The sequence below is a fragment of the Macaca thibetana genome, chromosome 4 (assembly GCF_024542745.1).
Source record: "Macaca thibetana thibetana isolate TM-01 chromosome 4, ASM2454274v1, whole genome shotgun sequence".
NCBI classification, from domain to species: domain Eukaryota; kingdom Metazoa; phylum Chordata; class Mammalia; order Primates; family Cercopithecidae; genus Macaca; species Macaca thibetana.
Genome location: NC_065581.1, coordinates 156,892,828 through 156,915,686, shown reverse-complemented (window position 1 = coordinate 156,915,686; position 22,859 = coordinate 156,892,828). Strand labels below are relative to the sequence as shown.

Sequence of the window (22,859 nt, the reverse complement as noted above, 5' to 3'; positions counted from 1 at the left end):
GAGGTAGGCGGATCCTTTGAGCCCAGGAATTTGAGACCAGCCTAGGCAACTCAGTGAAACCTCCACCTCAAACCCCCCTAAAAAAGAAATTTTTTTTTAAAAAAAAGTGTTCCAGTTTTGATGCTCATATTTGTGGATGAACAGTTTAAAGTCTCTTATTTTTCCGCTCACCTAAGAAATTCCAGGTTTTATTCACTAAGGCTGTATCTTAGAGAAACACACAAGGTTCAAATAATTGGTGTATCACTTTTGTAGTGGAAGTTCTTGACATGTTGCATGAGGTGGGGGGAAAATGCAAACAAATAAATATTTGCTTTGTACCAATGATAAGAGCTAACCACAAACCCGTGACACCTTTTCTTTCTTTTTTTTTGGAGACAGAGTCTCACAGGTCACCCAGGCTGGACTGCCATGTGCAATCTCGGTTCACTGAAACTTCCATCTCCTGGGTTCAAGCGGTTTTCCTACGTCAGCCTCCTGAGTAGCTAGAATTACATGCATGTGCCCCCAAATCCTGCTAATTATCATTATTATTATTATTATTTTTTGAGACGGAGTCTCGCTCTGTCGCCCAGGCTGGAGTACAGTGGCCGGATCTCAGCTCACTGCAAGCTCCACCTCCCGGGTTTACACCATTCTCCTGCCTCAGCCTCCAGAGTAGCTGGGACTACAGGCGCCCGCCACCACGCCCGGCTAGTTTTTTGTATTTTTCAGTAGAGACGGGGTTTCATCACATTGGCCAGGCTGTTCTTGAACTCCTGACCTCAAGTGATCCACTCGCCTCAGCCTCCCAAAGCGCTGGGATTACAGGCGTGAGCCACTGTGCCCAGCCCTTGATGCCTTTTCTGATTCCTAGAAGTAGCAGGGAAAAATGGATTAGTCAAGCAGACCCGGGATCAACTCCTCTTTCTGGAACTCATTAACAGTATGATCACGCCAAATTACTTTCCTTCTCTAATCTGAGTTTTACCATCTTTAAAATGAGCCAGGTGCAGTGGCTCATGTTTGTGATCCCAGCTACTCTGGAGGACTGCTTGAGGCCAAGAGTTCAAGACCAGCCTGGGCAACATAGCAAGACCCTGTCTCAAGAAAGAAAAGAAAAGAAAAGAAAGCAAAAGAAAGGAAAAGAAAGGAAAGGAAAAGGAAAAGAAAAGAAAGAAAATACTGTCAATTACCTTAATAATTAAGTAGAAACTATTATTATACATTCTTCTCACACATTGTCACAGGTTATCACTTACTGAATACTTAATGTAGGGCAAATATTATGCCTTAAGTCACATTTACTCCCCTGAAGTTTTATTTTATGGTTGAAAACATTCAAAAGAGAAGAATTAAGCAACTTGTTCAAGGTCACATTTCCATTAACAAGAGAGAGGATTCTTGCACAGGTTCACCTTTAAAGTCCATGCTCTAAAGTCATACTATGGTTATAGTACCTGACCCAAAGCAGATATTAAATAAAGCTTTAAAACTCTACTAAATGAGCATTTAATGACTACCTCGACAACTACTATGTTCAATGGGCCTGGGAATATTTGATTAAGAGGCTTCTAAAAACATTTAAACACTGCATAAAAAGTGTTTCTAAGCACCCATAAATTAAGAGTAAAAGCATAATAACGTAAAGAAAAACATAACATGAATAAGACCATTTCTCTTAAAAATATGAGAACCTAAAAGAAAGGTATAAAATAAAAAGGTAAAGGGGGAATTGCTGGAATAGTAGAGTGAGAAGTTCAACAGAGCCTCTCTCCAAAATTCAATGAAAAAAACTAGACAAACACGTCAAACCACCATATCAGAACTCTGGAAAGTGGGCACAGGCGTATAACAAATTGAAAAGTGATCATTCAAGAAAAACTACTCAACTCAGTTAAGAAGAGCAGAAGTCTGCGAGACAAGAGGAGTCTCGCTCTTGTTGCCCAGGCTGGAGTGCAGTGGTGCGATTTCAGCTCATGGCAACCTCTGCCTTGTGGGTTCAAGCGATTCTTCTGCCTCAGCCTCCCGAGTAGCTGGGATTACGGGCACCCGCCACCACGCCTGGCTAATTTTTGTATTTTCAGTAGATACGGAGTTTCACCATGTTAGCCAGGCTGGTCTCAAAATCCTGACCTCAGGTGATCCACCCGCCTCGGCCTCCCAGAGTGTTGGGATTACAGGCATGAGCCACTGTGCCCGGCCAGAAGTCTGTGTGTTTTAACCTAGGCCTATTGTTACCAGTTCCACCAGCTCTATCAATGGTAGTTCTACCAGGATGGGGCAAGGTGTGAAAACCAACATCATCACTGCTGGAGGGGGGCCACTGGTTAGGAGTAGAATATAGAAAAGTCCCAAATGCGGGACTATTGTTGAAACCAACAGCAATATTGGCAGCAAACAGTTGGTAAGGCTAATATTGCAGCAACCCAAGGTTGCAATATTGGAGGCAAGCAACAAACCAGCAGACTTACCAGAAGAATTACATAGCCATGGTGGGCCTTGATTAGCTCCCAGGTATCTGTGGAGGTCTGAGGGTCTGTGTGATGTCAGGCGCGGTGGCTCACGCCTGTAATCCTAGCACTTTGGGAGTCTGAGGCGGGTGGATCACGAGGTCAGGAGTATGAGACCAGCCTGGCCAACATGGTGAAACCCTGTCTCTACTAAAAATACAAAAAATTAGCTGGGTATGGTGGCACATGCCTATAATCCCAGCTACTTGGGATGCTGAGGCAGAAGAATCTCTTGAACCTAGGAGGTGGAAGCTGCAGTGAGCCAAGATCACACCACTGCACTCGAGCTTGAGCGACAGAGCAAGACTCCGTCTCAAAAAAAAAAAAGTATGTGTGCTTACACAAAGCTGTATGCATGCTCAGCTGGAAAGGACCCTAGTCATAGAAACATCCATGGCTCAATGACACCTTTAACAGACACAGGACAGCCATGGACATGAGAAGACGGCACGAAGTAAAAGCTGGGGCAAAGTTGTAAACTGCCTGAACTTTGACTTTGTTTTCCAACTTGCATTGGCAAAAAGCAGAAGCTAGTCAGGTGCAGTGGCTCACGCCTGTAATCCTAACACTTTGGAAGGCGAAGGTGGGAGGACTGCTTAAGGCTAGGAGTTCAAGACCAACCTGGCTAACAGAGCAAGACCCTGTCTCTTAAAGAAAAAGGCTGAATGAAGCCTCACTGGCTCCAGTAGCTACGCATAACCTTTGACCAGTCATTTCTGACCACTAAGAGAAACTGACAAACTGACTCAGGGTGACCCTTAGAAAACCTGGCAAAAAAAAAATCGATCTCTGCTATCACCACCTCATACTACAGACTTAATGCAGGCAACTCCCTAAAAAAAAATAGCAACAACCACCTCCCTTTGGGAAGGGGCAGGAGGCAATCTAACTCAGAGTCTCCACAATGTATTATCTAAAACGTTCAGTTTAACAAAAAATTATGAGACATGCAAAGAAACTGGAAAGTGTGAGCCATAGATAGGATAAAAAGTCAGAAACTGTCTCTGGGGAGGTTCAGCTGTTCAGCTGTCCAGGATTTCCAAGCAGCTATCAGTATGTTCAAATTAAAGGAAACCATGCTTAAAGAACTGAAAGAAAAGCATGATGACAATGATTCAAGGAATAGAGAATCTCAACAAAAAGATTATAAAAAAAAACAACACTGAATTGGACCTCTACAGCTGAAAAGTATAATAGCTGAAACGAAAAATTAACTGAAGGGGATCAACAGTGGATTCAAACTGGCAGACAAAAGCATCAGCAAACTTGAAGACACATCAAGAAATTGTCCAATCTGAAAAGCAGAAAGAAAGAAAAAAATAAGAATGAACAGAGTCTCAGGGACCTATAGGATACCAACAAGCCTATCAACACACATGTAATGGGAGTCCCATGATGACAGAAACAATAAATAATGGCTGAAAACTTTAAAAATTTGACTAAACCCTTAATCTATACATCCAAGAAGCTCAATGAACTCTAAGTAGGATAAACACAAAGAGATCCCCACCCAACAATCACAGTAAAACTGTTAAAAGCCAAAGAAAAGCAAAATCTTGAATTTAGTGGCAAGAGAAATCTACTCATCAATACAGGGGATCCATAGTAAGATTAACAGCTGACTTCTCACCAGAAACAATGGAGACAAGGAAGCAGTAGCATATTCAGAGTGCTCAAAGAAAAAAAGAAAATCAACAAAGAATTCCCTATCCAGTGTGGTAGGCCGAATTCCAAGATGGTGCCTAAAATTGCCACCACTTGGCATACACACCTCCCTGAGAATGTGAGAAAGGCCTATGAATGAGATGGATGTCACTTCCATAATTAGGTTACATCACATGGCAAAGGTGAAGGGATTTTACAGATATTAAACTCCCTAATCAGTTTGACTTTGACTTCACCGAGTTTTTTTGTGAGTAGTCTTGACTTAATCAGGTGAGCCCCTTAAAAAGGGGCTTTAGTCTTCACTGAGATCAAAGAGGTTTTTTTCCACTGGCCTTTAAGAGGAAGGCTACTCTAAACTCTACAGCTCCAAGAAAATAATACTGCCCACAACTGTGTAAGCCTGGAAAAGAATTCCGGAGCCTCAGATGAAACCACAACCCTGACCAACCTTCCTTGATGATAGGCACTGTGAGACCCCAAGCAAAATGTCCAGATAAGCCATATTCAGACTTCTCACTTACAGAAACTTGTGAGATATTTGGTGGTGTTTTTTAAATAATTAAAAACTCAATCTATTTATTTAAATTTTTACTTTTTTAAAGAGACAGTGTCTTGCTTATTTCCCAGGCTGGAGTACAGGCTATTTACAGGCATGATCACAGCACAATGCAGCCGCCTCAAACTCCTGGGCTAAAGTGATTCTCGTGTCTTAGCCTCCTGTGTAGATGGGACTATAGGCACAAACCACTGCACCTGGCTGGGGGTGTTTTGAGAGCTACAATTGTGGTAATTTTTAATTCAGCAATAAAAAACTAATACATCTAACAAGACTATCCTTCAAAAATAAAAACATTAAGACAGTCCCAAACAAAAAAAGAAAAAAAAAGACTACAAGCCTTCATACTCAGCAGACCTGACTTAGAAGAAATACTAAAGAAATCCTTCCGTAGTGTGTAAGCATGATGATTGGGTTTTCATGCTCATGTGTGTGACATGCCTCCTTCAAACCTTGTTATGACTTCAGCACATTACCCATCTGATGGGAACCTTAGAAGAAGAAAAAAGAAATACTAAAGAAAGCCCTTCAGGCTGAAAAAAATGATACCAGATGGTAAATGAAATCCACATGAAGAGCCAGGTGTGGTGGCTCACACCTGTAATCCCAGTATTTTAGGAGGCCAAGGGCGGGGTGGATCACCTGAGGTTGAGAGTTCGAGACCAGCCTGGCCACCATGGTGAAACTCCGTCTCCACTGAAAATACAAAAATTAGCCAGGCGTGGTGGTATGCGCCTGTAATCCCAGCTACTTGGAAGGCTGAGGCACAAGAATCGCATGAACCTGGGAGGTGAAGGTTGCAGTGAGCCGAGATTGTGCCACTGCATCCCAGCCTGGGTGAGAAAGTGAGACTCTGCCTCAAAAATCAAAACAGGTTAAAAGTGAAAGGACAGAAAATTACATACCCTGCAAATACTCATAAAAAAACTGGACTGGCTATATTAGTGTTAGATAAAGTAGACTGTAAAACACAACAGATGAGTAAGAACTGAGGGTTCTTGGCAAAAAGTCATAAAGAACTACTTTTTTCCTTGCTTTGATGGTTTGAAGGGAAAGAAACTGCCCTCTCCAGTTCCCCCGCCTTTTTTTTTTCCTTCTTTATGAGATGGTGGGTCTCACCCTGTCACCCAGGGTGGAGTGCAGTAGTGCAATCCTGGCCCACTGCAGCCTTGACCTCCTGGGCTCAAACAATCCTCCCACCTCAGTCTCCCGAGTAGCTGGGACTACAGGTGCACGCCACCATACCTAGCTAATTTTTGTATTTTTTGTAGAGAGGAGGGTCTCATTATGTTACCCAAACTGGTTTTTAACTCTTGACCTCAAGTGATCCTCCTGCTTTGGCCTTCCAAAGTTCTGGGATTACAGGAGACAGCCACTGTACCTGGCCCCTCCATACTATTTGTTTCCATATTTATTACTGCGGTAAAATATGCATAATATAAAATTATCATTTTCAGCATGTTTAAGTGTACAGAGTTCTGTGGCATTAAGTAAATCCATATTGTTATGCAAACATCACCACCATCAATCTCTAGAATATCCACATTTAAAATAATATAGTCTGTAAGAATATAAGGCATTTTTTTTTTTTTTTTTGGCTCTGTTGCCAGGTGGGAGTGCGGTGGCATGATCTCAGCTCACTGCAACCTGCAACCTCTACCTCTTGGGTTCAAGAAATTATGTCTCAGCCTTCCCAGTAGCTGGGACTACAGGCATTCGTCACCATGCCCGCCTAATTTTTCGTATTTTTAGTAAAGATGGGGTTTCGCCATGTTGCCAGTCTGGTCTTGAACTCCTGACCTCAAGTAATCCACCCACCTCGGCCTCCTAAAGTGCTGGGGTTACAGGCATGAGCCACTGTGCCCGGCCAAGAAAATAACTTTTTTTTTTTTTTAAGTTCTGGGATACTTGTGCAAAACGTGCAGGTTTGTTACATAGGTATACATGTGCCACGGTGGTTTGCTGCACCTATCAACCTGTCATCTAGGTTTTAAGCCCCACATGCATTAGGTATTTGTTCTAATGCTCTCCCTCCCCTTGTCCCCCAGTCCCTGGCAGGTCCTGGTGTGTGATGTTCCCCTCCCTGTGTCCATGTGATCTCATTGTTCACCTCCCACTAATGAGTGAAAACATGCGGTGTTTGGTTTTCTGTTCCTGTGTTAGTTTGCTGAGGATGGTGGTTTCCAGTTTCATCCATGTCCCTGCAAAGGACATGAACTCATTCTTTTTTATGACTGCATAGTATTCCATAGTGTATATGTGCCACATTTTCTTTATCCAGTCTATCACTGATGGGCATTTGGGTTGGTTCCAAGTCTTCACTATTATAAATAGTGCTGCAATAAACATACGTGTGCATGTGTCTTTATAGGAGAATGATTTACAATCCTTTGGGTATATATCCAGTAATGGGATTGCTGGATCAAATGGTATATTTCTGGTTCTAGATCCTTGAGGAAATGCCATATTGTCTTCCACAATGGTTGAACTAATTTACACTCCCACCAACAGTGTAAAAGCGTTCCTACTTCTCCACATCGTCGCATCTGTTGTTTCCTGACTTTTTAATGACCACCATTCTAACTAGCGTGAGATGGTATCTCACTGTAGTTTTGATTTGCATTTCTCTAATGACCAATGATGATGAGATTTTTTAAATATGTTTGTTGGCCGCGTAAATGTCTTCTTTTGAGAAGCGTCTGTTCATATCCTTCACCCACTTTTTGAAGGGGTTGTTTTTTTCTTGTAAATTTAAGTTCCTTGTAGATTCTGGATATTAGACCTTTGTCAGATGGATAGATTGCAAAAATTTTCTCCCATTCTGTAGGTTGCCTGCTCACCCTAATAATAGTTTCTTTTGCTGTGCTGAACCTTTTTAATTAGATTCCATTTGTCAATTTTGGCTTTTGCTGCCATTGCTTTTGGTGTTTTAGTCATGAAGTCTTTGCTCATGTCTATGTTCTGAATGGTACTGCCTAGGTTTTATTCTAGGGTTCTTATGGTTTTAGGTTTTACATTTAAGTCTTTAATCCATCAGAGTTAATTTTTGTATAAGGTGTAAGGAAGGGGTCCAGTTTGTTTTCTGTATATGGCTAACCAGTTTTCCCAGCACTATTTATTAAATAGGGAATCCTTTCCCCATTGCTTGTTTCTGTCAGGTTTCTCGAGGATCAGATGGTTGTAGATGTGTGGTGTTATTTCTGAGGCCTCTAAGTAAGAAATTCTTAAAAGAGCTTTGAGCGTTCCTTTTTTTTTTTTTTTTTTTTTTTTTTTTTTGAGATAGGGTCATGCCCTGTTGCCCTGGTTAGACTACAGAGGTGCAATCTCGGCTCACTGCAACCTCTGCCTCCCAGGTTCAAGTGATTCTCCTGCCTCAGCCTCCCGACTAGCTGGGATTACAGGTGCACACCACCACGTCTGCCTAATTTTTTTTTTTTTTTTTTTGGTCTTTTTAGTAGAGACAGGGTTTCACCATGTTGGACAGGCTGGTCTCAAACTCCTGATCTCTGGTGATCCACCCACCTTGGCCTCCCAAAATGCTGGGATTATAGGCATGAGACACTGCACCTGCCCTTTTTTTTTTTCCTTAAAATTGTGTTGATTCTTTTTATTTTTTTTTGCCTGGGAACACAAACTCTTTAGAATAGAATGTGTTCTCAGCATTTTATTTTATTTTTTTTTTAAGAGATAGGGTTTGCTGTGTTGCCCAGGCTAGAGTGCAGTGGCAAGATCATAACTCAGTGCAGATTCTAATTCCTGGCCTCAAACGATCCTCCTACCTCAGCCTCCCAAATAGCTAAGACTACAGGCTCAAGTCCACACTGGGTTACCTTTTGGCAAGAGGAATCAGGAAAGATCATTAGAGTTTAGCATGGGAAAAGAGCAGGTAAACTTTCTTAGCTATACCATAAAGCATGATCAGGAAGTGATATGGTTTGGTTGTATGTCCCTACCCAAATCTCATCTTGAATTGTAACCCCCACGTGTAACCCCCCAGGTGACTGGATCATGGGGGCGGTTCCGCCATGCTCTTCTCGTGATAATGAGTGAGTTATCATGAAAGCTGACGGTTTTATAAGGGGCTCTTTCTGCTCACTTTCTCTTTCCTGGCGCCTTGTGAAGCAGGTACTTGCTTATTCTTTGCCTTCCATGCTTGTAAGTTTCCTGAGGCCTCCCCAGCTATGCAGTACTGTGAGTCAATTAAACCTCTTTCCTTTATAAATTACCCAGTCTCAGGTAGTAAATTTATAGCGTGAAAATGGAGTAAGACAGGAGGAAACAGGAAACGATTATTGCTAAGTAAGAACGATGAAGTGGTCGATATCTATGATCTATTTTTTGAGTGTGTGACCAGGTCTCACTCTGTCACCTAGGCTGGAGTGCAGTAGCATGACCACGGCTTAATGTAGCCTCGACCTCTTGGGCTCAAGTGATCCTTCTACCTCAGCCTCCTAAGTAGTTGGGACTACTAGTCCATGCCACTATGCCCAGCTAATTAAAAAAAAAAAGTTTAAGTCTCCCTGTGTTGCCCAGGCTGGTCTTGAATGCCTGGGCTCAAGTGATCTTCCCACCTCTGCCTCCAAAAGTGCTAAAATTATAGGCATGAGCCACCATATCCAGTCTATCATCTGTTTTAACTGGAAATAAGAGTGATTACAGTTTGTAAGAAAATGCAGTAGAATAAACTATATCAGAGAAAACACAGAGTGAAAGTGCCTACCATACCGCCTGAACACAGATGCTTAAAACAAATTATAGCCGGGTGCAGTGACTCATGCCTGTCATCTCAGCACTTTGGGAGGCAGAGGCAGGAGGATTGCTTGAGCTCAGGAGTTCAAAACCAGCCTGGGCAACACAGCGAGACCCTGTCTCTATTTATTAAAAAATTAAAATTAAAATAACAATTTTAAAACCAAATTATACATTATATATAAAATTATAAATAAAAATCGAGAAAAATGTTTGAGTCAGAGAGTAACAAGGAACCACTCCAGTATTATTACTGTGTGATTCTGGCAGGTCATTGACGTCACATGTTGGCAGTGAAGGACAGAAGAGACAGGTGCTCCCCCTACCTAAAACACTACTGGCTCTCTTTTTGCCCTCACACACTTCTGGCCCCTCAGGGCAGACCTGGGTTTCCACTACACCTTATGCATATTTTATGAATTTACCTCTCCCTACTCTCCTTACCACCAGTTTGGAAGCTTCTAAAGGCTAGGCATGTCTTATTCATCTCTTAAACAAGCATCTAGCAATGTCTGGAATATAGCAGACAGTTCATAAATGTTCATTTATTGGACAGTTCTGGGGAAAACTTCTCAGAGAAATCTAGCCCTGCTTCAGGCTGTTGGGAACTTACTAAATGCAGTCACATATGTTATTAAACTTAGCATTCCAAGTACTCAATAAAGCAACTGACCCACAGGAGCTACTCAAGTTAAAATCAACAACTCTAAAAAAGAAATTTAGTTAGAAAAAAACAATTGATCAGATGTCTTGAGGGAAGAAAACTGAGCAAATATCAATTATAGATAAGAATCATATCCTGATGTCTAAAGAAAAACGCTCTAAAACGGCAATTTATCCCAACCTAAGTATATCAACATAATCTGGCCTTATAAACTAAGACAAAAATTCTATCAGTTTACTACGTTGTCCCATTTAGAGTCGGTATCACAGTTTCTCAATTTTCCACTTAACTCCTTCCTTTCTTTTTTTGAGACAGGGTCTCACTCTGTCACCCAGGCTGGAGTGCAGTGGTACCATTATAGCTCACTGCAGCCTCAACCTCCTGGGCTCAAATGAGTCTCCCGCCTCAACCTCCTGAGTAGCTGGGACTACAGGTGTGCACCACCACACCCAGCTTTTAGACAGACAGGCAAAGTTTGTAGAAAGGACTTACCTAAGTTATAGTTCAACCAAGACTAATTTAAATTTTATTAACTATTATTTATACAATGGCACACTGCCCTATTACATAGGGGTTTAACATGTAAGAACATGAAACATTAAGACAGGTGTAATGGCTCACATCTGTAGTACCAGCTACTCAGAAGACTGAGGCAGATAAGAGGATTGCTTGAGCTCAGGAGTTCAAGACCAACCTGGGCTACATAGTGATATTCTGTCTCTTAAAACACACACACACACACACATATAAAACCCCACAAATCATTAAATGATGATACTGTATAAGAAATTAATTAATTATACAAAAATTAGCTGGGCGTGGTGGCACGCGCCTGTAATCCCAGCTACTCAGGAGGCTGAGGCAGGAGAATCGCTTGAACCCGGGAAGTGGAGGTTGCAGTGAGCCAAGATCGCGCCACTGCACTCCAGCCTGGCAACAGAGTGAGACTCCGTCTCAAAAAAAGAAAAAATTAATTAATTCTGGCTAGAAAATATCTAAACCATGATCCTGGCTAGAACTGATTGCAGTCAATTTTGTTTGGCATCATCTTCAGTGTTGGCACTGGTTTGCTGACCGACCCTGAACCACCATGAACCTGCTGCCCACTAGTTTATCAGCACCAACTTTCTTTGCTTTATGTGGGTATTCAAAGGAGTTTACATAAATGGCTTCGAGTGAGAAAATAAACTTCAAAAGTTGAAAATCCTTGTGCCTGGCCTTAGTATTACCAGTGGGATGACAACACAAAGTTACAATTTCTATGTAAAACTGGACCTCTAGGAGGAAAGAATGGTATCTAATATTTCATTCATCACCCAACAATAGGGCTATGCATTAAGATCCTATTATTTGATGAATGTGCAGTGTTATATTTAATGACTATTTCCTCAGTCATTTACTACTGGCTTCCTAAATGAATGTTCTTTCCATAGCCTCATGATACTTTTTAGGGTTTGAGACAGGGTTCTACTCTGTCACATACGCTGGAGTGCAGTGGTGTGATCTTGGCTCACTGCAACATCCGCCTCCAGGGTTCAAGTGATCCTCCCACCTCAGGCTCTTGAGTAGCTGGGACTACAGGGGCACACCACCACATCTGGCTAAGTTATATATTTTTAGTAGAGACAGGGTTTTGCCACATTGGTCAGGCTGGTCTTGAACTCCTGACCTCAAGTGATCCACCCACCTCAGACTCCACAAGTGCTGGAATTACAGGAGTGAGGCACCATGCCTGGCCTCATGTTTTGATAAAAGATTCTCCAAGTACCTTTTGATTTCCATTATTTCAATGTCACATGAGCAAATTCTAGACACAAAACTGGCAAACCTTTTCTTAAAGGGCAGGATAGTAAACATACTGTTTCAACTACTCAATTCTGCCCTTATAGTATAAAAGTGGTCTTACATAATATGGAAAGAAATGGATATGCTGTGTTCCAATAAAACTTTATTTATAAAAAAAGGTGGGGCCGGGCGCGGTGGCTCAAGCCTGTAATCCCAGCACTTTGGGAGGCTGAGACGGGTGGATCACGAGGTCAGGAGATCGAGACCATCCTGGCTAACACGGTGAAACCCCGTCTCTACTAAAAAATACAAAAAACTAGCCGGGCGAGGTGGTGGGTGCCTGTAGTCCCAGCTACTCAGGAGGCTGAGGCAGGAGAATGGCGTAAACCCGGGAGGTGGAGCTTGCAGTGAGCTGAGATCCGGCCACTGCACTCCAGCCTGGGCGACAGAGTGAGACTCCGTCTCAAAAAAATAAAATAAAAAATAAAAAAAATAAAAAAAGGTAAGCCCACAGTTTGCCAACCCCTGCTCTATCTATACTCCTTAGTGTCCTACGAATGTCCTCAGTTATATACCACGGTGGAATTTTTGGGTGTAAATTTAAGACAAGACCTGGTGATATACACATACATGCCTAGCTGACAAGATTTTTCTTTACTTGTTTCCACTTGAAGATAACCAGTAAAGTCAACACAAGAGAGGGGTGAGATAGCAAGACCAGACACAAGGAGGGGCTTTGAGACTCCTGTTTCTCAGTATGGATGAGACTTATTGTACAACAGAGAAGGTCATTCCACAAGGGCAGGACTAGAAAAAACAGAAAGCAAACAAGCTATAGGTGACAGGTGCTAAAATAACTTTACAAAAGCCAAAAGAAATGCTCCATCAGTGATAAAATCTAAGTTTACGGAACAAATAATTATGGAATGACCATTCCGATACTGCTGGACGCAAAGTAACTTTACGAAATTATTTTAAGTAATTATCTACTTCTCTGCTAGGACATTAAGTGATTCTCTGCTAAGAGACTCTGGCCTCATTTATTTTGGTGGCTCAAATTATATACTCCCATCATTCAATGTCAGCAACTACAATGGTGGGCCTAAGTAAAACCAATCTAGTTTTAAGCAGCCTTGGAAGGGGAAAAAAAAGGTTAATCAACTATTTTTAGAATCTCTAGCCCAATCTCAAGGTATACCCCTATCAGATATGCCATGTCTTCATGCTTGCCTTTTTTCTCAACTTAACAAAATTATCATGAAAGAATCAAAACTTACTCACTTAAGACTTCCAAACTAATGAAAGTACAATTTTACTTCTTGCAAATCAAATGAACTTACTCTAAACCGAAATTCCAGGCATCAGCAAAAAAAAAGGAGTAAGAGATGATCACAGTGTAGCTTAAAGCCATATCCTAGAAGGGCCAACCACAACCATTTGTTAATGTGGCAAAGCAAAGAACAGTATCTACTCTTCCCTTCTTCACATGGCTGCCTGGTTAAATTTCCCAGCTTCTTTTATAGCTAAGTACGGCAATGGGGCAGAAACAGAAATAATACAACTTCCTGGTTGTGTCCTTCAAGGGCAGAAATAAACCTTCCCCCTGACTAGAATGTGAATATATTAGAAGCTGATAGTCAAGCCACGATACTAATCCTGGACTGTGCCTGAAACCTCTCCATGTGGAGAAAAAACCAAAAGAACAACAAAATTATCTTCTTTATCTGAGAACAGCCCAAACTCTATACTATTTGATACAACCTTTCTGGCAAGCTATAGCAAACATCACATTTTACCAACACATTCCAAATTCCTAGGTTGTCAGTTAAATATTTCTTTAAAGAAGTAGTGGCCAGGCGTGGTGGCTCACGCCTGTATTTTGGGAGGCTGAAGTGGGCAGATCACTTGAGGCCAGGAGTTTGAGACCAGCCTTGGCAAAATGGTGAAACCCCATCTCTACTAAAAATACAAAAATTAGCCAGGCATGGCGGTGCACGAGCTGTACACTCCCAGCTACTTTGGAGGCTGAAGCACGAGAATTGCTCGAACCACAGAGGCGGAGGCTGCAGTGAGCTGAGATTGCACCATTGCACTCCAGTCTGGGCAACAGAGTGAGACTCTGTCTAAAAAAATAAATAAAATAAAAAAACAAAAAACGAAGTAGAACTTTGGTTGAAAGCTTTATGTCTTTTAACTAAGGAATCAAAACAGTAAACTGCAGTTCCAGTTTCCTATGCAGGGTCTGGGGAAGGAATGCCAGGCACCACGGCCAGCGTTCCTGACAGGCACCTATGGCAAGAAGCCCCTGACAAGAAACAGGCCAAGGAGATGTATGAGGAAGACAAGGATTTCAAGCAGAAACAAAAAGAGCAGCAGAAAAAACTTGAGGAGCTAAAAGCAAAGGCGACAGGGAAGGGTTCCCTGGACAGGTGGAATTAACAAATCTGGCAAAAGTCTATGGCCATTCTATCCTGAATGCACCCAGTTGCTCATCTGATCTCAGAAGCTAAGTAGGGTTGGGCCTGGTTAGTACTTAGAAGGGAGAAATCTGGAAAACAAGAACAAAAACCAAAAAACGAACCACTGTGCCCGAGGCAATGATGACCCTTGATCCCATTCCTATTTAAATATCTGTATTTCCTACCATAAAATCTTCTGCTTCCACCCTAGGAAGCAAAGGATGAAATGTCTTGGAGCCTGTTGCACATTTAAGAATAAGCTTTCTCTCTCTCTCTCTCTCTCTTTTTTTTTTTTAAGCACAGAGTCTCACTGCCACCCAGGATGGAATGTGGTAGTGCAGTCTCGACTGACTGCATCCTCTGCCTCCAGGGTTCAAGCAATCTTTGTGCCTCAGCCTCCTGAGTAGCTGGGATTATAGGCATGCACCACCACACTGGCTAATTTTTGTATTTTAGTAGATATGGGTTTTTGCCATGTTGGTAAGGCTGGTCTCGAACTCCTGATCTCGAGTGATCCACCCACCTCAGCCTCCCAAAGTGCTGGGATTACAGGCATGAGCTACCTACCACACCCGGCCCTAGGAATAAACTTCTGGAAAAAAGAAAATAGCACTTCCAAGATTTTCTTGGACACCATCTTTCTTATCTGATATTCAATTGCTGGCTCTGTTTACATGAAAGCAGCATAACATGGAACAAACATCAAAGTATCTAATAATAACAGTCTAGTACTTTTTGGAAGGGGTGAGATAAGCATGATGATGAAGGTGAGCAGGAGAGGAAAATTTCTATTACATGTGATCACCAGGATAGTTCAAAGCATTTTTTTAGATTTTCCCCTTTAAAAGTATAAAGTGACAATATTTATAAAGATTCCTTTTTTGAGGCATGCTTGATGGCATGCAACAGTAATCCCAGCTACTTGGCTGAGGTGGGAGGCTCACTTCAGCCCAGGAGTTCAAGACCACTCGACAACACAGCATAACACTGTCTCCAAAAAATCCCAAAAAAATCCCTTTCTTAAATGAATATGTATTTTTGTCTTTTTTTTGTTTTTTACTTCTGGCTTACTTTCATGATTATTATACAGGGATATAGACATGGATGATGCAAGACAAAGGTAAAAAGATCTGGCTTGACTGGATGTAGTCTGTGTCTCCCCTTCTTCCCAAAAACTTAAGCTGTAGAGATCAGTATGCTTTCAGTTAATATTTAAATGCCTCCCCTCCAAAAAGTTTTCTATCTTTGGCAAATGTCGCTGGTTTTCCTCTCTGTTGCCAAGATCTGCTATTCATTTTATGTTTTACTATTTTAGAATCTGTTTTTTTTTTTTAACCCCATCAAAGCTACCAACCACTGTGGTTCTATGTATATTTCTCCTCCTTCTCTACTGTCTATCTCAGTGAGACAGAGAGCATGATAAACAGCAGCAGAAATCCTTGCTGCATATCAGTAAAGTGCCCTTACTGGGATGCTTTTTAAACCACCACTGCCAGCCGGGCGCGGTGGCTCACGCCTGTAATCCCAGAACTTTGGGAGGCCGAGGTGGGTGGATCATGAGGTCAGGAGATCGAGACCATCCTGGCTAACATGGTGAAACCCCATCTCTACTAAAAACACAAAAAATTAGCTGGGCGTGGTGGCCGGCACCTGTAGTCCCAGCTACTCAGGAGGCTGAGGCAGGAGAATGGCGTGAACTCGGGAGGCGCAACTTGCAGTGAGCTGAGATCGTGCCACTGCACTCCAGCCTGGGTGACAGAGCAAGACTCCGTCTCAAAGACAAAAAAAAGAAAAAAACCCCACCACTGCCCAAACCCCACCCCACCCCAATTAAAAGAGAACCTGAATGGTTTCAAAGGCTCCTCAGGTGGTATGAATGTTCTGTGAGGTGTCTGGGCAACCATGGTGAAACCTTTGTCTGAGACAAGCCTGGGCAACATGGAGAAACCCTGTCTCTACAAATACAAAAAAATTAGCCAGGCATAGTTGCATGCTCCTGGAGCCCCAATTACTCAGGAGGTGAAGGTGGGAGGGTTGCCTGAGCCCAGGAGGTTGAGGCTGCAATGAGCTGAGATTGCACCACCGTGCAATCTAGCTTGGGCAAGAGTGAGAACCTGTCTCAAAAAAAAAATGGGCTCTGAAGGTCAGAAAAATCTAGGTTCAAATCCCAGTTTTACCATTTAATAGCTGTGACCTTGGGGAAGTTAACTTTCCTAAACTTCATTTATTTATAAGTGTTCACTATGTGCCAAGCAGTGTTAGATATTGAGTAAGGGTGATTATGACTCCCTGTCCTCTAAGAGCTTATAATGGGTGATAGGAACTTACAGGAAGCCAAAGACAAGCAAACAAATTTAATCCTAACAAGGCTACTAGGACACACAGGAAGGAAATCTGGTCCAGAGTCAAGAGATCAGCAAAATCTCTAAAAAGGGGACATTAAGGCTGAGTCCTGCAGGATAAGTCATAGTAACCAGATGAGGCTGTTAAAGGAAGCCTGCTCTTAACAGAGGCGGAAGTGTGTGCAAAAGGCCTGGATACAAAAGAACTCAGCTTAATTGGGAGATACCAGTTCAGGACTGGAGTCAAAATGAGGAAAGGACAAGAGATGAGGATCAATTGGGACTTCGGCTTCTACATCTGCAAAACAGGAGTATTATCTACTCTGCTTGGTTATCTCAATATTAAATTTTACACATATAGCACAGTGCCTTGCACATAATAGATACTCAAATGATACATCCCTTAACAGAACAGAATCCCTAAAAACTCAATATAACAGGGCTACTTTAAAATTGCCACTGTCTTCCTCCCCCACTCTCTATTCTCTTAAGGGATGGATGAGATAAGAACAGAATCTTCACTGCTAATAGCATGCTTCTCCTTGATGGAGATCCTAGAAATGTCAGCCATAGCTGGCAGGAACATGTATAACAGACAACATCTCATTGGCCAATTGATATTTCTGCAGATGTCCTTTGGCATCAAAATGTCCTGATTTTTTTTTTTTTTTTGAGATGGAGTCTTGCTCTGTTGCCCAGGCTAGAGTGCAGTGGCGCGATCTCGGCTCACTGCAAGCTCTGCCTCCCGGGTTCACGCCATTCTCCTGCCTCAGCCTCCTGAGTAGCTGGGACTACAGGCGCCCACCACCACGCCCGGCTAATTTTTTGTATTTTTAATAGAGACGGGGTTTCACCGTGTTTGCCAGGATGGTCTGGCTCTTCTGACCTCGTGATCTGCCCGCCTCGGCCTCCCAAAGTGCTGGGATTACAAGCGTAAGCCACCGCGCCTGGCCTTTCTTTTCTTTTTTTAGAGACAGGGTCTCACTGTGTCACCCAGGCTAGAGTGCAGTGGTGTGATCATGACTCACTGCAGCCTTGACCTCCTCCTGGGCTCAAGAAATCCTCCCACTTCAGCCTCCCACATAGGTGGGACTACAGGCACATACCACCGCACCCGGCTAATTTTTAAATTTTTGTAGAGACAGGGTCTCACTGCATTGCCCAGGCTGTGTGGCAACACCTGAGCTCAAGTAGTCCTCCCACCTTGGCCTCCCAAAGTGCTGGGATTACATACAGGATTTGCTATGCCCGACCCCCCAAATCTTTAAAATACTATTAATATTTTAGCCCTTCAATAATACATGTTTATAATTCCTAAAATTAAGTCTAAGATTTTAAAATTTATTTCTCAGCTTCCAATCTGGATATTAATGACTCCTAATTTAAGATTAGATGACTGACCCAGAGGAAAAAACATACAAGTTTAGAATGGCAAGCAGTCAAGATAAGATGCTACATTTATTTAGCATCTTGCTAAAATTTTTACCAGCCAACGTTATTATTCAGCTTTATGCTTTAATAAAGCTCAACTTTAAAAGATTATTTGGAGCCGGGTATGGTGGCTCATACTTATAATCCTAGCAGTTTTGGAGGCTGAGGTGGGAGTATCACTTGAGCCCAGGAGTTCAAGAGCAGCCCGGGCAACATAGTGAGATCTCGTCTCTACAAATAATTTAAAAATTAGCTGGGCGTGGTGGTGTGTGCCTATGGTCCCAACTACTAGAGAGGCTGAGGTTGGGAGGATCATTTGAGCCTGGAGGTCAAGCTTCGGTGAGCTGTGACTGCACCACTGCACTCTAGGCTGAGAGTCAGAGGGAGACCCTGCCTTGAAAAAATAAATACATACACAAAGGTTACTTGGTTAAGTACCAAATAAGATAGCTTCTTTTCATACCATGCTTACTTAATGAAGGTATACTTCCAAGACAAGTAGGTTTCTTGGTAAGAAAATCTAACAATTTTAGTAACTCAACCACACGTTAACACAGAAAATGTAGTTGATCACTGACGTTTAATTTAGAAAATGTCTATCTTCAGAAAGAGCTAAATTCTGCGTGCTTATTATGTGCCAGGCACTGTGCTAGAAAGATTCATGTGCCTTATCCCATTTAGTCCTAAGAGGTAGGTACTATTATTAGCACACCTATTTCACAGACGGGAAGTGGAGCTTTGATTTTGTACCCTACCCAGCTAGGAAATGCTAAATCTATTCTTTGAACTGAGGACTATGTCAGAGCTCAAGAAAGATTCTAATTCCATTCCTGTTCAAAACAGTGATCTCCAGGTAAAATAGATCTTGATTAATTTAAAAATCTCCAGAATATTAAAGTTACATTATAGCACAAACTTATAAACAGTGACTGAATTTTACTTTCAGCCTTCTCTTTAATATGCCTAAATAATTCTAGACCTTGAACTTTCCTAAACCTTTAATCATTTATGGCGCTCTCTGCTGTACCTATCCATTAGAACAATTTTTAAAAACATAACACTGTGTAATTATTTTCAAAAGCCCAGAGATACTAATCAAGTGATCCTAATAGTCTTAAACACTATCCTCAAACCAAAAGATAAATGGAGATTGGGAAACTTGCATTCTAAGTGCCACCATCCAGATAAAATTGCCCTGTGAATTAGAGTAATTTCAATCAGATCCTGTAAAACTGAAAATTTTTCTCAAGACCAGAATGAGACAGTAACTGTAAGATAGTTTAAAAGTTCAAATTCTGGAACATAAAATGGTTTTCCATATAGCAAATTCAATAGCAAAAGGTAGTCAGTAGGGGTCAGGGAGAGCAGCAACAGTTTAGAGAATAATAAAATTGCAGGGCTGGGTGGGGTGGCTCATGCCCGTAATCCAACACTGGGAGGCTGAGTGGGACAGGGTCACTTGAGGCCAGGAGTTCAAGACCATCATGGGCAACATAGCAAGTCTCAACTGACAAAAAATAAAAAATTAGCCAGGGGTAGTAGCACCCTGTAGTCCCCAGCTACCTGGGAGGCTGAGGTGGGGGTAACACTTGAGCCCTGAAGTTTGAGACTGCAGTGAGCCATGATCACGTCACTGCATTCCAGCCTGGGCTACAGAGCGGGACTCTTATCTCAAGAAAAAAAAAAAAATTACAAAATATTAAACTATTCATGTCATAGCCACTCTGCCTTAATGCAAGACTATAATTACTCTAAAAAAATCATATGCTGCTCAAATAAGGGCTAATTTCCTTACTATATGGTGTTCTTAGTTTTAAGCTAACACATGACATACTAAAAGAAATCCAGGCCAGGTGTGGGGGCTCACGCCTGTAATCTCAGCACTTTGGGAGGCAAAGGCGGATGAATCATGAGGTCAAGGGATCCAGACCATTCTGGTCAACACAGTGAAACCCCATGTCTACTAAAAATACAAAAATTAGCTGGGCATGGTGGCGCATGCCTGTAGTTCCAGCTACTTGGGTGGCTGAGGCAGGAGAATGGCTTTAACTCGGGAGGCAGAGGTTGCAGTGGGCCGAGATTGCACCACTGCACTCCAGCCTGGCGACAGAGCAAGACTCTGTCTCAAAAAAAATAAAAAAGAAAGAAAGAAATCCAAAGGCATTTCATGCATTAAAAACTCAATTAGGTTTTCATATAGGCACCTGCATTTATGACTGTTAACAGCTATTAACACCCAGTGAGTTGGTTTATACAAAAATACAAACCAAAGTAAGTGTATAATTCGTTAGTTCTCTGACTCATTAATCATTCTTAAAAAAGATTATTTTCAGGCCGGGCGCAGTGGTTCATGTCTGTAATCCCAGCACTTCGGGAAGCCAAGGCAGGTGTATAACGCGGTCAGGAGTTCAAGACCAGCCTGACCAACAGGGTGAAACCCCATCTCTACTAAAAATACAAAAATTAGCCAGACATGGTGGCGTATGCGTGTAATCCCAGCTACTCAGGAGGCTGAGGCAGGAGAATTGCTTGAACCTGAGAGGCGGAGGTTGCTGTGAGCCAAAATAGCGCCACTGCATTCCAACCTGGGCGACAGAGCGAGACTCCATCTCAAAAAATATATATATATATATTATTTTATTTAACATACAAATGACTATTCTGGGCTCAAGTGATGCTCCCACCTCAGCCTCCGGAGTAGCTGCGACCTCAGGCATGCGCACTACCATGCCCAGCTAATTTCTTTTTTTGTGGAGAAGGGGTTTCAACGTGTTGCCCAGGCTGGTTTCAAACTTCAGAGCTCAAGGCACCTCAGCCTCCCACAGTGCTGGGACGAGAGGCGTGAGCCACTGCGCCACGCCCAAAAACCATTTTTAAGTGTCACATCAGTTATTTGCTAAGGTATTAGTTGTATTTAAAAAAAAAAAAAAAGAGGATTAAGTTATTATACTAGAATCCATTTAATATAATGCACTCGGCAAGATAAACTCAAAGTTAGTAAGTGGAGGAAGTGTAGGCAGGATATTCCAATTCAATTTTGTGACAGGAAGTACCTGCTATGGAAGTCTAGAAACAAGAATACCAAGTTCTGTTTTAGCACAAGAGAAAAAAAAAAAAAGAAAGAAAACACTGGTGTATAGGGCAAAAGAGGAAGTTCTTTTTAGTGAACCATCTGTCAGGTATTACAGACAATTAGAAAAACATTCACTTTTCCGCTAGGTTTATGTGGGAATGTAGTTCCCCAGGCGTACTGGAGCCTGGATTTTGCAGTTTCCCTATGGCAACATAGCCTATGATTCAATTTTTATTTATTTATTTAGAGACAGGGTTTCGCTCTTGTTGCCCAGGCTGGAATGCAATGGCCCGATCTAGACTCACTGCAACCTCTGCCTCCCTGGATCAAGCGATTCTCCAGCCTCAGCCTCCCGAGTAGCTAGGATTACAGGCACGCGCCACCACACCCGGCTAATTTTTTATTTCTAGTACAGATAGGGTTTCTCCATGCTGATCAGGCTCCCAACCTCGGTGTTCCGCCCACCTGGTCCTCCCAAAGTGCTGGGATTACAGGCGTGAGTCACCACGCCCGGCCTATGATTCACATTTTACACATCCATAAGAAGACAACAGTGGCTTGAAACAGTAAACTATTCGTTTCATATTTTAAAGTTTAACTTTTTAAAATCAATACTAACTACATAAGAATCATTTTTTAAAAATACTTAAGTTTCACAACTTAAGTGAATATACTACTGAGCTGTCCACTTAAAAATGGTTAGGATGGCAAAGTTCACGTTTTGTGTTTTTCACGACACAAAGTGCGTAAGTTAATGAGAAATTATTTCACTTAAATGTTAATAGTAGCTTGTCATATAAATTTTGATTAAAGGCAAAATCCTCATACTTAATTTTTAATAAAGTAATTTGCTGTCATCTTTAAGTTAATGTAATTAATTTTTAAAGATGCTTCCATACATGGGCAAATTCTTTAATACTTAACTATAGAGTGAAAGTGAAGCACTATTTTCAATATCTTTCAAATCATCTGAATTATTTATTGCCAACAAACACTAGTTGTGAAATTAGGTATATTTTATTTCTGTTGATTTCTTCATTCAGTTAAATGCAAATCTCGAATTAAGACAGCAAGATCTCTAAATAAATAGGCTTTTCTTAAAGCAACTGTAGTTTTGGATTATGAGGTAAGCGACACCACACTTCAGCCTTTAGCAGGGCGGTGGCCCAAAGTGCTTAAGTCAACCATGTCCAATCACCCTTCTGGTCTGGCTCAGCCCTATCAAAAATTGTCAGGCTTCTGTGAACTTTCATTAAGTCCCGTTTAGAAGACTACACAACCTAGGTTACTTTAGTAGCTCGGGAAGGGCCTGGAGCAGCGGGCTTGGCTTGCTACCTCTGGGAAGTCTCCAGGAAGAGAAAACTGGGAAAAGGCTTTAACTTTGCGCAAGCCCCTTCTCTCAGTCAACATCTCCTTCCCTTCCCAGTGAAGGGATGTGTTCTCGAAAGATCTACCCCTTTCCAACTCAAATGTCATTCCCAGATCAGCTGCTGGAGGGGCAAGCGGCGCTCAACCCACGCCCTCCTCTTCGAGCACCTTCTCCAAGTGCTAGGGCGCCGGGCTCGCTCTGCAGCCCCCAACACCAGCCCTACAGGAAGAGGGGCCATGGCTCACGACCCCGGCCAGCCTCTGCAAGGGGGCTC

At 42.2% G+C, this 22,859-nt stretch overlaps 1 protein-coding gene and 1 non-coding gene across 33 annotated transcripts in view; one reads left to right on the top strand and one right to left on the bottom strand.

Annotated features, from left to right (window-relative positions):
- The window catches only part of SNX3 (sorting nexin 3), a 1,122,685-nt gene that overhangs the window by 26,151 nt on the left and 1,073,675 nt on the right, over window positions 1-22,859 (bottom strand). The gene's annotated exons all lie outside the window — the stretch shown is intronic.
- LOC126954090 (small nucleolar RNA U13) lies at window positions 5,096-5,199 on the top strand. The gene has a single exon (XR_007725536.1). It is a non-coding gene; the product is annotated as a small nucleolar RNA U13 (small nucleolar RNA).